At 40.5% G+C, this 16,072-nt stretch overlaps 1 protein-coding gene and 1 long non-coding RNA gene across 4 annotated transcripts in view; one reads left to right on the top strand and one right to left on the bottom strand.

Moving 5' to 3' along the window:
- Phldb2 (pleckstrin homology like domain family B member 2) overlaps positions 1-16,072 on the bottom strand; it is a 243,915-nt gene that overhangs the window by 108,431 nt on the left and 119,412 nt on the right. Inside the window, exon 1 of one of the 3 annotated variants that reach the window (XM_010630145.3) lies at positions 3,564-3,635. The exons of 1 other annotated variant lie outside the window; for it this stretch is intronic. The gene's annotated coding sequence lies outside the window, so the exon portion shown is untranslated. Of the gene's footprint in view, positions 1-3,563; positions 3,636-16,072 lie in introns of those variants that run through there. One more of the 3 variants, XM_019208339.2, reaches the window with a different exon arrangement.
- LOC117283265 lies at positions 3,856-14,219 on the top strand. Its single transcript, XR_004514251.1, has 3 exons — positions 3,856-4,192; positions 4,562-4,682; positions 13,637-14,219. It is a non-coding gene; the product is annotated as an uncharacterized LOC117283265 (long non-coding RNA).

Raw genomic sequence — 16,072 nt, 5'->3', positions numbered from 1 at the left:
GTTCTACACCAGAGATGGCAAACCTTTGAATGCTTTCAATGATAACAAACTGCAGGCTTCCCCATGCCTGCCATAGGTCCACCACCACTGCTCTGCACAGTTGGATCTATCTTAGCCAAACAACTGTGCCAAAGCACGCTTGCTTCCTTGATGTCAGGTGTCACTTTACTCAGGAGACTCCTCTCGCTCTCCTTTCTGTCCAAGACACTCTATCCATTCATGTGCTCTTCTCTTAACCACCAAGGCAGGGAGGGATGGAAAATCTCAAATGTTCTGTTTCGTACCTGGATTCAAAAGCAGCATCTGCTACATCTGTGGAACCATCTGTTGCCCACTTTGCCATGGAAAAGGACAATGTGGGTCTCAGAAATGCAGTGACATGGGCCACACAATAAAATTATCCCCTTCTTGGGGCCGACACACCCAGGCATATGCTCCATGGTCACCATGGCTTAACACCACTCCTCCCCCATCAAAGAGTTTATTTTCTTACAAGGAATGGTATTTCTTAACTCTCACAAAAGGTCAGGTTCTGCTTTGCTTTTTATTCCAATTTTCTGAATATAGAGTTTTAAATTCTTGAATCTTGGTTTGTACCTAGAACTACATTTCTAATTCACTCAAGGTCTTCCCCATCACTAAACTCTACCTCTCTTATCTATAAAATGAAATGGGCTCAACTTAGTGATCTGTGAGGTTCCTTTGTGCTCTAATACTCCAAAACCCTGTGATTTAAAGCCAACTCAAAATCGTCAATGAACACAAGTCCCTTCACTTTGATGGCACAGAAAGACTCTTAATGCCAAAGGCCAAAGAATCTGCTGCAGACAAAAAGCTTCTATGACTTGATCTCCTCGTACTGAGCAAGAACAGCTAAATAAGTTTCTTGAGAACCTAAATTAAATTAAGATCACTAATTTTGTTAACCTGGTAACACTCCACTGCAGGATTTGGAATGGGATAATTCATTGTGTGTCCTGTGCTTTGCAGAATGTTTAAACAGTATTCACTTTATGAAAGTAGCAATCTCCTACCTGCAGTGTCAGAACCAAAAATATACAGTTCCAGTATCCCTGAAGACAAACCCCCAACTCTTCCCCTATTAAGCACCAACTGCTGTAATGCACAGCAGGGCTTTAAGATAAAAGCACATAATTTTGTAGATAATGTTTTTGATTCAAAGGGGTGATGTCTGTTTGTAAATTAACAATTAAAGTACAACAAGATCAACAGAAGGTCAGATTATCAAGCACAGTATTCCACCAGAAGAAATGTACAAAGCTAACATCTTTCCAAGTTAGTCATATCTGTAGTACTGCCACCTTGATAAGGGGTGGAAATTAACATATCCTTAACCTCAACTCCCCTAACCTAACTTCACTCTTTAAAAACTTTTTAAAGCAATCACATTTTCCACATAACTTTTCCAGTGCACTCCAGAATCAATCCTGTTTACAGACTTCAAAATACAACTTTAAATAAAATTGCAGAAACCAGAGTTTGGTTTAATCATTTTGGCTTTTTTTCTTTTTCCTCTCTCTTCTTCAAATACAAACACTCCGGGCATGGTGGCACAAGCCTATAATCTCAGCACTAGAGAAGCTGAGGCAAAAGGATTGCAAGGAGTTCAAAGCAAGTCTGGGCTACATAGTGAGTTCAAGGCCAACCTGAACACAACACACACACACACACACACACACACACACACACACACACACACACACACCCCACCATGGGTAAGTAGAATGTTTCTGAAAAGGTTGCTGAAGCTGTCAGCTTTGGGGATCTTGGAAAGAGGAATCAGCAAGCTCTTAGTTCAATTTCCCAAGTCTCTTTTCTGTCCCACTTCAAGCAGGGATTCAGAAGACACCCCCTGCAGTCCATCTCATCCTAAAGAACAGCAGCTGTCTGCTGCAAGGAACAGACTGAAGCCTGCAAATTGACTGAAATGACTACTCTTAACCAAACATCTCATTTTTCCGATTGTGAGACCGGCTGGGATTTTCAAACCCCTGGTCTCAGAAGGCGAACGCTGTACTTGCTAATCAAGAGTAAAAACTCAATTCCTCTTTGCTATTAAGGCAAACACCAGTTGTCAATGTTTTGGAGACTTTTACAGAGTTTTGTAAGTACATACTATGTTTAAATGTCCATATTAAATGTATAAGGCAAAAAAAAACAACCTCTTAAACAACCAAATCCAGGATGTGAACTATGAATAGACACAACTGTTACCTTTCAAAGACCTTTAGTTCTTTATTCAAACAAATATTTGCACGATTGAGGACAATGGCATCAGACATATAGCTATTCTGTTAAAATAGTGGACAACCCTAACGGTTTATTTATCCCAAATCCTATTCTCTGTTGCTATCCTACCAGGAAGTAAGAATTCAAGTGCTGCAAGGGCAAAAGTTTAACCCTGTGAAACTGAACCTGAGACCTTTTCCGACGGAATTCAGACTTTAGAGGCCTGGGGGTAAATCTCAATGTCCATGTTAAACTAAACTAGGAAGCTTAAAGTTACAAGTCCAATACTCGAAAATTACGTCTGTAACTTACAGTGTGATATAATGAAGGGAAATGTGGCAGACAAATATTTACACTAACTGGATTCCACATTTCTGTGCCTCTTCTCGCTCCCACCCAGCGCGCCTGGCCGTGCCTGGCCATGCACCCTAGAACTCCTCCAGGATGCTCCCGAGCTGCCTGAGGAAGACTTTCCGAGAAGAGGCCAGGCTCAGCCTAGACAATTTCTAGCCCCAGGCAAGTCTACCTACAGAAAAAATCTGCGGATGTCGTTCCCTCTTTTACTAAGTAAGAAAGGTAAATGAGCTGCTGAAAGCAGGTTCAACTTCCAAAGCTCTTTCAAACAGGAAACCCCAGCCCTGGGAGGGACAGCCTGTCAGGCTTTTAATTTCCTGGCGGTGGCGGGAGTCAGCCAGGTCCTCAGCTCTTTAATAAGAGATGACCGCCAGTAAAAGTTAGTAAACGCACCGGCGAACTTCTCAACCACTACTCTGCCGCGAAGGGCGCTGGTGGTCCGGACTGTCTCCTGGCTTCCCGGTCGCTATCCGCAGCGGCGCAGAGAAAGACGTACCATAAAGTTTTAGAGGACACAAAACCAAATCGGCCTCAGTCTTTCAGGCTCACCCATCCCCTTCCGAGCCTCACTCCAAACAAAGAGTAGGTCCCCAGCAATCTGGAAGGGGCAACAGAAGTGTCTTCTCTGATTCCCTCGACTTACACCATCAAGCTGTGCACCTTCAACTCCCCGGGGATCTTGATCCCGTTCTCCTTCGGCAGAGACGTCGGTAAAAACTACCCCCGAAACCCGCAAATCCGGGTGTTCCCCGGAATCGTTCTGGAAGCGTCTCTTCTACCCGGACACCCCTTCCCCAGGACTGCCCCAACCCGAGGCGCACCCAGCCCACCACCCCCGGAGGGTGCACAATGGGGATCCGAGTCTCCCCACGCTGCACAGCCCGCACACCCCAGGCCCCGGGCGTTTGTCCCTTCAGACTGGAGACGCTAAGGAAGCCTGCGCCCCGGCACCCACTTACCGTCTCATCCTTCTCCCGAGATGCGGTTCTCCGCTGACCCCTACCCCTGCCCGCCTTTTCCCTCCGCCCACCACCCCCGGAGGGTGCACAATGGGGATCCGAGTCTCCCCACGCTGCACAGCCCGCACACCCCAGGCCCCGGGCGTTTGTCCCTTCAGACTGGAGACGCTAAGGAAGCCTGCGCCCCGGCACCCACTTACCGTCTCATCCTTCTCCCGAGATGCGGTTCTCCGCTGACCCCTACCCCTGCCCGCCTTTTCCCTCCCCCCTCAGACCCTCCCTGCTTCCAAGGCCGTCTACTGGAGGCTTTTACGGCCGCAGCAGGGGCCTGGCTGCTCGCCCCGTCGACGGGCACCACCTTGGCAAAGCCGCGCTCACAGCAAAGCAGCAGAGACTTTTGTGGCAGGGTTTTTTGTTTTGTTTTGTTTTGTTTTGTTTTTGCTTTTCTTTTCTTTTTTTTAATGAGCTGGGAGTAGGGCGGGACAATGAGTAGACATCCTCCTGTGATGATTTCCTCCCGACCCTGGGGTTTCAACTAGGGAAACTCCAGGTGGCCACACCCCCTCCATAGTTCGCCCCCGGGCAGGTTTACCTGTGCACCAGAAAATCAGCCTGTGAAAAAGTTTCAGGTAGGGCTGGGGTGGGGTTGGGTTTAAAACTCATTCATACAGATGGCCTTGCAATCTTTTCTCTTAAAGGTTTCTCCCTTTCTCTCCTCCCTCACTGCCTCTCCTCCCCTTCCTTTTCTTTTTCCCCTTTCTCCTCCCCTCTTTCCCCTTTTCCCTTTCCCCTGCTCTTTCCTTTCACCGGGAAAAGGTCTATTTTTCCAACATATTGTTCCATATTTTTCCAACATATTGTTGTCACTAATGGAAGTGCAGATGTGAAGTAGCTCTGAAGGCAAGGAAATGGACCCAGAATGGCCCTTTCTATCCTCTTTTTTTTGTTTTGTTTCTGGTACGGGGGATCCAACTCGTGATCTTGTGCTTGCAAGGCAGGCGGCAGCAACACTGAGCTAAATCCCTGGCCCGGTCCTACCTCGGCTGTGTTCTGGACTAGTCCCTGGAGTTATGGAACTGCAGTCGTAAAGGAATTCAGAGAAGCAAGAAAAACATCAAAGTGCGTATTTAACTTATGACAATGTGTCTTTGGCCAAATTGTTTTAGCTCTTAGCAACAATTTCTTCATCTCTAAGATAGTAATAATGGTACTGGTGCTGCAGGGCAGTTAATAAGCTTCTGTATGAAACTGTGCAAGCAATGAACCTGGCTCCTTGGTAGACTTAACAAATAGCTTATTCAAGATACTTTTCATTTGTTCCAGTGCTTCAGTAACGTCTAATTCAGGGAGAACTTCGCCGACAAGAATGCCAGGCTTTTTATAGGAATTCTCTTTCCTGCTTTGGTTTTTGCCCCCACAGACATAAACATGAATCAACCCAATACTTAAATGCTTTAATAATTCTTCTCTCATACATCATCAGTTAGCCCCTCTTTGTTGTATGAATCCTATCAACTTGAAATTATGCAACTTCCACAGTTTCTGTCATCTTAAAATAAAACTCTCCTGACTCTACTTTTCCTACCAAGCACATGCCCTTTTTTCTGCTCAGCTACTCTAAAACTCCATTAAAGACTTTTTTTTTCTTTTTAAAAAAAAGGCACACTCCAACTTCTTCCCATTTTCTCCAATTGGGCCTTGCTTCTACTGTGTCCCTAGAATTGTTCTTGCTGAGATTAAACAATGCAATTAAAAGATTGTTTCTTGGTTTTCATCTTATTTGAGTTTACTGGCAGCAAGCAATATTGATATTTTCTCCTCCCGGAAAACACTTTTTTGTTCCTTCTAAGTCTCCTTTGCCAATTCTTCGTCTTTTCTCAACCTCTGAACATTAAATACCTAGGGTTCAGACTTTGAATCTCTTCTTTTCCTCATCTATTCTCACTTTGTGATCTCATTCTGTCTTCTGGCACTACAAGTCCATCTGCATGTTGATCTCCGCAAATTTCACCTCCAGCCTGGCCATCTCTCCCAATCTCCAGATTCCTGACAGCTGGACTCTTGACAGCTGGACTCTAAGATGCCTATTAGTCTTCCCAGACTTAGCATTTCCAACACTGAAGCCCTGAAATTCCTCCCTCTGTCTCTGAAACACTTTTCCAACTGATGTCTCTCTCTTTTTTTTTTATGTGCCAGGGATTGAACTTGGGTTCTTGCGCTTGTGAGGCAGGTGGCAGAACCACTGAGCTAAATCCCTGGCCCAAATGATGTCTTTATATCAAGCTGAAAACCTTGGTACCATCTATGACATTTTCTATATTTCTCCAATCTAATGGAAAGTCTTTTCTGTTTCTATTTTTGCCCTCATAAAAGATATTCTCAACACAACAAACAAAATAAGCATTTTTGAACATTAGTAGGTACAAATTACTCCTGTGCTCAAAATTCTGCCATGCCCCTATCTCAGGCAAAGCAAAAGCTATCTATATATTGGCCCAGAAGGACACCTGACCTGTCAATTCTGACCTCATCTCCTACTTCTCTCATGTCACTCACCTCTTTGCACAATGGTGTCCTCTAATATTCCTAGACTATAGTCCTAGAGAATGGTGCTGCAATCACAGTGGCTCTGTACTAACTTTCTTCTCTGCCTAGAACTTCCCATTCCTTCCCCATCTCCTGTATCTCTGAGTCTTGGTCTCTCACTTCCTTTAAGATGTGGTTCAAATGTTACCATCTTGCTCAGGTCTACCCTGATCACTCGACTTAAAATGTAATGTGCATTTTCCATACCAATACACTTTTTTTGGGACAGAATTACTACCTATTATGACATTGTAATAGTAAGATTTCTATTATTATATCCAATACCTGAGATAATAAATTTCTAAAGAAAAAAGGTTGATTTGGGCTCATAGTTTGGAGGTTCCAATCTGTGAGTGATAGGCCCTGTTACTTTGGGCCTGTGGTGGAACAGCACATTCTGGTGGGAGCACATAGCAGAGCAGAACTGTTCACCTCTTAGTCCCGGAACAAAAAGATAAGAGAGGGAGGGTGGTGCTGGGGTCCCATAATCTCCTTCAAGAGGAGGTATCCAGTTACCTTAAGACCTTCCACTAGATTCTCTTAAGGATTCTGCCACCTCTAAAAAGCCATACCTGGGAACCAAGCTTCCAGCTCCTAGTCCTTGAGACACTGCAGAGCCAAACTATAGCAATTATAAAATGTACTCTTAATTACGTTTGTTGCTTATCTCTCTTTGCTAGAATGTAAGGGTTTTTTTGTTGTTTTTGTTTCTTTTTCTTTTCCTGTACTGTCCAGTGCCATATTCTTGTGTATACAGAATCGTGCCTTGCATATAGTTGATGCTTAAGAATAAATCACAACCTTGACTCAAAACTATTCCCTTGCTTGGACTACTATCAGCGATATGTGTGACATAGATATTTTAGAACAAAAGTTATTTGCCTCTCTAAAGGTCAAAAGAGCATGCATATTAAAACAACACACCTACAGTCACCATAGTTAAGTTGCCGATATCCATGGCTGCAGAAAATAGGTGATATTTATTCAGAACAAATACCATCTGTGTGCATCAGCCAGTCATCCAATCTATGTTAGCATTCTTTAGTTCACCATGGATATTGCACCCATTTTATAAGTGAGAAAATGAGGCACAGAGAGGTCAGTGGACGGGGCACTAAGCAAGTTAAATTGATAGTCAGGATTTGCACATAGACAGCTAAGTTCTAGAGTCCATGAGTTTAAATGCTAACCCCCATACCACTCTTCTTTAAATAAGGAAATTATTGGGAAATTTCTATGTAATGAATATTTCCTAATCACTAGGAAAACAAATCCCCATGGGCCCCCTTTCACTGCTCTGTTTTTTGTTTTTTTGATATCGGGGATCGAATTTGGGACCTTGTGCTTGAGAAGCAGGCAGCAGAACTACTGAGCTAAAACCCTGGCCCCTCTGTTACTATTTTGATGTTTCTAGCCTAGTTCTTTGAAGTCAAAGAGGGCCATTTTATTTATATTTATAAATTATATGCTAAGGGCTGATACATAAAAGAAGCTCAGAAAGTATTTATTTAATGTGACTTTCTAAGTCATTAAACCTAAAAGACTACCTTGAAAGTGCAAGTGCTGAATTAAATGGTAAATACAAACACCAGAATCTTAAATAACACTCAATAAATAGCTGTATTCCTGTTATTATTGTTCTACCAGACTTTTGATGCTTTAAAAATAGAAAAAAAGATATAAATAAATAAATGCACTCACTCCTTTTTTCCCCATTTCCCATAGTAAAATTTCCTATGTAACAGCAGACTACAGCCACACTTTTCTCTTTGCCATTCCCAGTTGCTGCCTACAGCAATTGTGTTGTAAACTACACAGCACACTTTCTTTCTCTCTTTGCCTCTACAGGATCTGTAATAATTATGGTATTTAATCTGGCTTTGCTGTGTTCTTCACTCTGAGGTGAGGAAAGATAAATTGCACATAGTGATAAGATGAATTATGTATGGGTTATTCCATTTGGAATTACTTTTGCTATTGCTCCCTTTCAGTAAAAAAGACAGGTTGGACTTGATTAAATTTTTATGCCCTGAATCTGTGTATATCTTCTTTCTATTGGATTAATAGTATAACAACAAATCTCTGTAGCTGTTAATTCAGTACCCAGTCCAAATACTGGAATATTTTGTATTAGTTTTCTTTTATGACTATTTAAAAACTCAAGAATTTTTATTTGCAGAGCACTGTAGAATGATTTTTTTATTGATTTTTGGAATCAGGCTGACCTAGATTTAAATCCTGACTCAGCCCTTAACTACACAGGCAACTTGAGTACACTGTCTACCCTCACTGAGGGAAAAAAAATACGCTATTCTGAAAAACACATATTTATGAATTAATGTTGTATTGTCAATACTATTCTTTGCACTGGAGACCACACAAAGATAGCAAACAAAAAAACAGTTTCCAAGCACACAAAAAACGTTTCCAATCACACTTGTCCTTCTGTGGAACTGTTATCAGTGACATCAACCAATGTGTTGTACACTGACTAAACCGAGTGCCATGTTACATACTCCTCTTACAATTTAGTACTGGGATACATTGTCTCTTTCTTAAAAAATATATGCTCTTCCATTTCTTAGAAAAGGTAGCTTCATTTACTTTTACATTAGATTTGCCACTACTATTAAGGAAAACTATGTAAACCAAAGTTTCTCTGCATTCTGTTTTGTTTTGTTTTCTTTGGTACCAGGGATTGAACTCAGGTCCTTGCACTTTAGAGGCAGGCGGTAGAACCACTGAGGTAAATCCCCAGCCCTTTCTCTGCATTCTGATTTCCAGGAAGCTCAAACTTTCTATGAAATTGTTATATAATGTTAACAAAGATTTTTGCTTCCACATCATTTTAAAATTTCTATTCCAATGGTCTTATTAGATGTTTGGAATTATGTTTTTAAATATATATTTAAATATGTGAAATAAAAACAACACATTAACTGTTCAGATACATGTTACAGTCACTTTAACCTCTCAAGGGCATAAAAAGGAAAATGCCTCAATTTTCTCACCTCAGCAAATTAATGATTATCCCTATGTGCCGTTTCATGTTAAAACTATTATCGATTGTTTTTCTAATTACAAGAAAAATCTAAATCGATTTGCAGCATCAATTAATTTCTGCATAAACACGTTCTCTTTGTGCTCTGCCCTCAATCTTTTCTGTGAATTTGTATTGCAGTCAGGCAGGAAAAGGATGCTGAGTGTGTGTGTGTGTGTGTGTGTGTGTCCTTCTGAATAACCTATTCCAACTGTGTTTATCTGGCTGACTTTTCTAACCTCTTGAGAACTGTGAGTTGTTCTACTTTTCTGCATGGTGGGCTTAAAACAAGGAGTTTTTGCTTAATATAGAAAAATAAAAACAGAATTTTATCAGCAGTGCTTCTCAATATTGCAGGAAACTCAGCTTATCTTTGTTGTTCTCAATTTTACCTTTTATCTGACTTTCAGATCGCTCCACTTACACACTGGTTTCTAGATTCATCCTTAACAGTGTGTGTGTGTGTGTGTGTGTGTGTGTGAGTGTGTGTGTGTGCATGTGTATGTTAAGCCACAGCAACAGATGTTCAAATTTTATGTGTAAGATATATACCTACCTCATTGCATGGCAGACTTCTGACAACTCAGAACATTTTGAGGATTCAGAAGATGAGGAATCTTCAAAGATAAATTTACTAAGAAGCTACTCCTTCCATACAGTGTGCCCAGATGCACAGGAGAAGGAAGATAAACCATTTTATGATGTGTCTCTCTGTATGGAGCTTTTTGCCTAGCATGTAACAATAACATAATAATACAATATAACACATACTATAGAAAAAGAAAAACACAAAGAGTTCAGATAATGGGGCATCTGTGTCCATTACATCCACAATGAGTGTGACCTTCCTGTTGAAAGAAATGGGCTTTCTAAGCAGAGGAATGCTGTAAGCAATGCAGGATGAAAGTAAAGCCAAGAAGGTTTTGGATATAGCAAGTAATACAGCCTGTACAAGGGAGGAGAAGCAGGAGATAAGACCCTAAAATCTGGGGCCAGATTTGTGGGGTGAGGAGAGACAGGAATTTGAATTTCAGATTTCATGCCCAATACCATTTTAATTGTATCATTTCCTTGCTTTAAACTTGCACTGGCTTTTCCTTGCTTGACACACACAGGAAGAACCAGTGGCTGTGAAGGAAGTAAAACCTGATTATATAGAGCTAAGATGAAAGGCAAAGATGAGCTTCAGCCACAAGATTTAGACTCCAATAAAAGTATAGTGATGCTGTTTCCTATAGTAAACAGGTATGCATCCAAGTCCAAGTCCAGGCTGCTTAGCAAAGTATTCATTAGAGCCTGGTTAGGATGCTGGGCCTGCATGTTCCTGAGTGCCACCCTTTTTTCCATGTTGTGGTCACTCTATAGTCACAGGTCCTATAATTCTCACAGAAAGAAGAATGAAGCAGGTAGCTTTTGGCTGATAGGCCAAGTCTTGGACAGAAAATTTAGTGACAATATGCTAATGAATCAATGGTATCCCCAGATGGTCAGGCTACTTTCTTAATCTTTTTTAATGTTCCAATTTCTGAGGATAACTTCATCGTTTCTCACAAGGGAATAATAAATATAGCTAATAAAATATTACCACATAGCTCCCTTTTTGACTAGATATTCACTACTATTGCCCCCAAAGTAGTAAATGGTTGTTTGAAGAATTTATTTCTGATACAGGTAGTATTGCTTGTGTCTTATACAGTTCTTTTAGACTCATTTGAATTTCTTGTTTTGCTCAGAAAGCAGGAATTTCTGTAAGTGATAAATACATCTAACAGAGATGGCTGAAATCCACTTGTTGTGTTGTTCAGATGGGAATGAAAAAAAATCACATTTAAAATGTCAGTCTCTGTGGGCATAGTGGCACATACCAGTAATCCCAGGTTCTTGGGAGATCAAGGCAGGAGAATAGCATGTTTGAGGCTAATGTGCAGTTAGTGAGTCCCTGTTTCAAAAGTAAAAAAGGCTCAGTACTCTCTAGGTTCAGTCTCCAGTAGCCCATATATATGTGTGTGCACGCACACACACATACACACACACAGTCATTGTCTTGTTGATTTCCAGAGGTTGAATCCATAAGGTATCAGTATTATTTTTACAAGATTGATATAAGAATCTCCCAAAATTTAATATTGGTATATAGATACTTTTAATGTTACTATTAGTGTTAGCCTTATAAAAACCTGAACAACCCAATAATACACAAAAGATGAGTCACACATATTGAAGAGCAAATGTGGATACATTTAAAGGGTGTGTATTTCCCTTCTCCTACACCAGGAGGACTAGAAGAGCTTTGTTTCCTCTTTTTTGGGGTACCAGGGATCAAACTTGGGCCCTTGTGCTTGCAAAGCAGGTGGCAGAACCACTGAGCCAAATCCCAGCCCTCTTTTTCCTCTTTTTAAAACGCTCAAATAAGGTCTGAGGAAAGCCTTTCCACAACATAACTAACTGGTGTACTGGGAGAGGGAAAGCACAATCTTCTCACTACTCTCTGCTGAGTACTGATGAGCAATGTAATCTACACAAACCTTGATGTGGTTTATTGTTTTACAAAGGCTAATTTTGTTCCACATCCAGAAATTATGAAAGTGATTGATTATCTATCTGGGTAGAAAATTCCTTACACAGTTAATTTTTTATTGGTGGAGGATAACATTACCCTAGATGAATAATTCACTAGCATTGGTTCACAAAAGAAGGTTTTAGCTTTCATGGCCTGTTAGTATTTCATTTTAAATTCTCAGTGACTTGTAAATAGTTGAATGCCTTGGTCCTTTTGGAAAGATCAGTCTCTTGTTTTCTGTTCCAATTGTCACAGTTCTCAATACAAGAAGAATGAGGCTGAGGGTGTACATGGAGGAGAGTGGGGATCATACACTGCATACCTCCACATGGATGTCCCTTTGCAGGGTGCAACCAACATGTTCACATCATTGTCACCTCCCATATGTGCCTCTCAGCCCTCGTTTTTGTTATAGTCCACTGTTAAGTAAAGATCACCCTCTTATATCCAGGTATACAACTCCACATTCTACAAAGCTTCTTTAGTTCATCATCCTTCTTCAACCTCTATTAAAATTCTTTACTAAATCACATTGTTTTTATCTTTTAGCTGTTTTTCATTGCTGAGGATCAAGTCCACAGCCTCATACATGCGAGGCAAGCACTCTGTCACTGAGTTATAGCCCTCATTTTTGCCTTTTAAATATCTGTCAACAGTACCCTTTCCCATTTCCTTTGTCTTCATTGACCATATGGCAGTTTCTCTCCTGTGGGAGACTGCTCCTCCAAAAATACTTGGAAATATTTTCCAGTCTTTTGTTACTAGGGGATCTCAAAAGTTTCCATTGTCTTATAACACAGTGACCCTGATGGTTTTCATAGCCTTATAAGAGATGTACAGCAATGAGTATTACTTAAATATGTTATTATAATATTTTTACATTGGTTATCAAAGGGTTGTTATAAATGTGCTATTGTAATATGTTTATACTGGTCATCTTCAAAAGATTAAATTTTCTGTGAGAAAAATAACAAAGTTTCATTGAAAAGATGCATTTGGTACCAAACTAAATTAAAGGGTATAAAGTTTCATATAACTGTGATACTTATTATTGTTAATTTTCTGGTGTATTAAGTGTATTCATGTTCTCTGACTGTACAGGTTTTCTAATATATTGCTTATGGTAGTAAACTCCATTAGTTAAGGGATCTAAGAGCCAGCAGTTAACAATCACTATTTTAGTCCATTAAAAATGGTTTCTAAACATGGATCTTTCCCCAAGATGCTTTTTCATTTTAGTACTTATACTTTGATTATACATGCTCTAATTTCTTAAAATTTTGTTTAATCTTGCCTTTAGGCTGTCAAACTCCAAATGATCATATAGATAAAATTAACGACAAATGTACTAGACTTTTTTTTTTTTACCAAAATCTACAGATTGGCTCTATAAAGAGAGTTTGTAATTGCTAAATTACAAAATAATTTTAATTTAAGGGTTATTAAATTGGCTCTCTGAAGGAGAATCCCTAAATGCGGTCTTCCCTACATCAACCAGTTGGATTGAAACTATATCCTTTCTCCCCTAACTGCAGTTGGGGATGCACTTTATACAGGAAATCATTACAGCTAAATTAGTTAAACATATTATAGGTCCTTATAATCTACAGAGAGAAGCCACTGTTAGCCATACTCACCTTTCCCTAAAAACAATTACATAAACAAAAGGGGGGGGTACAGCTACCTCCACAAGCTCTATTAGACCTTGTTACTTTCATTAAAAAATTTTAAAATCTACTTATAGAAGATAAATAAACTCCATCGACACAAGATAAATCTACAGACATGTCCTAGACACTAGTGTTGTCAAAGGATGTCCTAAGTAAAAGGTAAATGGCTCAATACAATTAATAACATAATAGCCAGGGTACGCTTATTTTTCAACAGAAAATAAAAAGATGCTGTGGCCATCATTCTAGACCATACAACCATGCACTGAGATGATGGATTTGCTGCAAGCAGCTCAATGTAAACCCCTGCTGAGAGCCATGCAAGGCTGCATCTGAGGATTCCCTTCATGTGCTGTGGCCCTTGGACTTGTGGAGATCACCAGACCTGATACACTCTCTGCCAATGAAACCCAGGAACAAACAGGCCCCAAGGACAATTGCAGTTCACCCTGATGCAGCTGCTGCCATTTCCAAACAGAGAAGCGGGAAATTCAGGAGACTGTAATATTGATGATGCCCAAGTGGGGTGTAAAGAATTAACCCTGCAATTGGCTTGTTTATAAGAGTGAGTCGGGCTGGAGCCTATGTGCCAGAGTAACTTGTACCCAAATTCCTTTTCCAGAATTCAAACCTTCTTACTTGAAGGGCAACATTCTATTTACAACCATGTATTTTGCCTATTCTGTTCCTAATTCAAGAATGCTTTGTCTTGCCTTTTATGAGCTTTGCTTACATTAATTTCTATAGAAACTGCCCAATTTTGTGTCCTTGTTCTGCCCTGCACTTGGCACACAACTCACTTTTACCCCAATTGATTACCAATAAAAATCAGTGGCTTTGACTGGCCAGTGCCTTTGTTGGTTGTACTGGCATTGGTTGTCCTGGCACTCTGCTTTCTGTCTCTCTTAGTTCTTTTAGTCCCCCCCCCGCCACACCCCTGCCTCAGGCCTGAGTTGTACACTGAGCAGGAGACTGGAGTCTACTGTAGAGGCTTCTGGTAATGTTTCAGGGGTCCCAAGTAAACTCCCACTTCTAGGGGGAGATGGAGCAGTATTAGACCCAAGGCAGGAGGGACACTGTCATGTGTAATAAACAAAGTTCACCCAAGACAAAAGCTGATGGAAGATTCTAAAATGGAAGGTAAGACTCACATTTTGGAGAAAGGGTCTGGAAGAATCATACTCAACATCCTATGCCTTTGCCCATGAAGGGGATAGGGTAGGTGATAGTTGCTGAATGTTTAAAGCTTCTATTTATGGTTGGAAGTGATGGAAGCAGTGGTGGGGGTGGTGGGGATGGTGGTAGTGCTGGCGGCAGTGGTAATGACATAGAGACAGGTGCAGCCAGATAATGGAATTATAATAAGCTCCTGAATCAAGCTTCTGGCTTCAATAGCACTAATTACAACTTTCAATTATTTTATTAATCTTTTTTCCTTCATCTCCCCAATAAATTCTAAACCTTGTAAAGTCAGGGATCTTATTCACCTTTGTATACTCAGTGCAATACATTATACATGAGAGACACTTAATACTTATTGAATAATTACATAAATTGGTCTCAAATACTGAAAATCAAATCTCATCACTTTAATGTTTAGAATTCTTCAGTGAATCTTCAAAGCCTTTAGGATAAAATAAATTGGGAAACCTCAGTTGAAATCAAATAAGTCATCTGGTTATTCCAGGCTATTTTCCTAATAGCTTACCATTTCCTCCCTCTTCTTCATAAAGAGGGGCTGTTCGAATCACAGTAAATAAACTATTTGCAGTTATTCACATATGTCACACTTATTGCCCTCTTTCCTTATAACCACAGTTCATTCAGTGACAGTTGATTCAGAAATCCTCCTCTCCAAAAGCTTTTCCCATCTCCATGCCTGACTTTTGTTAAGTGTCAAAATATCTCATATGTTGACTTGCTATTTTTCTGGGGTTTGTTTCTATGTCTGCTCAAGATACACATGCCTACAGATTTCAGACTTGTAGCTCCCACAACAGAGTAAAACAATTCCTTTAACGCCTTCCTTAACATCTCTCTCCTCCAACACACACAGAAATTTATATATGTTTCTATTTTTCTGAAGAACCGTGACACAGGAGCTTTCCATTTTAATTCCTTGTGTCTAGAACTTAGCAGAGAGAGTAAATTAAAAAATTAAACCTAGTTTGAAAACCTCCTGCACCAGAAAAGGACTACAGGAAAATATTAATGAGATTGACTGAAACCAGGTGCCCAGGACACCCGAGTTACTTGGTCATGTGATATAAGAAAAAATAAGGAGGAAAAATATTTCATGAGTCCATTTATTCTGTGCGAATGCCAGAACATTTCGCAAAGATTTCAGCCAGCAGCATAACCTTGTGAATTTGGAAATAGCTGGGTTGGAGCCTTGTCCTTCCCGGGAAGAGACAGTGGAATCAACTGCTGTGTTAAAGAAACGTTGTTGCTGCCTTCCTCTGTGGGGCCCCTCCCACTCCTATTCGTCTGGGCTTGATTTCTGAGTGACTCATGAATCAGTGCAAATGACCTCTTTGCACGAGCTGCTTTGTCACCTGGCATCTGGTTCAAACAAACCTTCAACACGTCTTCAGCTAGACGAGGAGCTGAGAATGAATACGTGACTGAAGCTCTGCTGGGGACTGCAGGCCTC

This window comes from Fukomys damarensis, unplaced genomic scaffold (assembly GCF_012274545.1).
Source record: "Fukomys damarensis isolate Sample0158 unplaced genomic scaffold, DMR_v1.0_HiC HiC_scaffold_24, whole genome shotgun sequence".
NCBI classification, from domain to species: domain Eukaryota; kingdom Metazoa; phylum Chordata; class Mammalia; order Rodentia; family Bathyergidae; genus Fukomys; species Fukomys damarensis.
The sequence above is the reverse complement of the archived record's forward strand: the minus strand, read 5'-3'. Positions and strand labels throughout refer to the sequence as shown.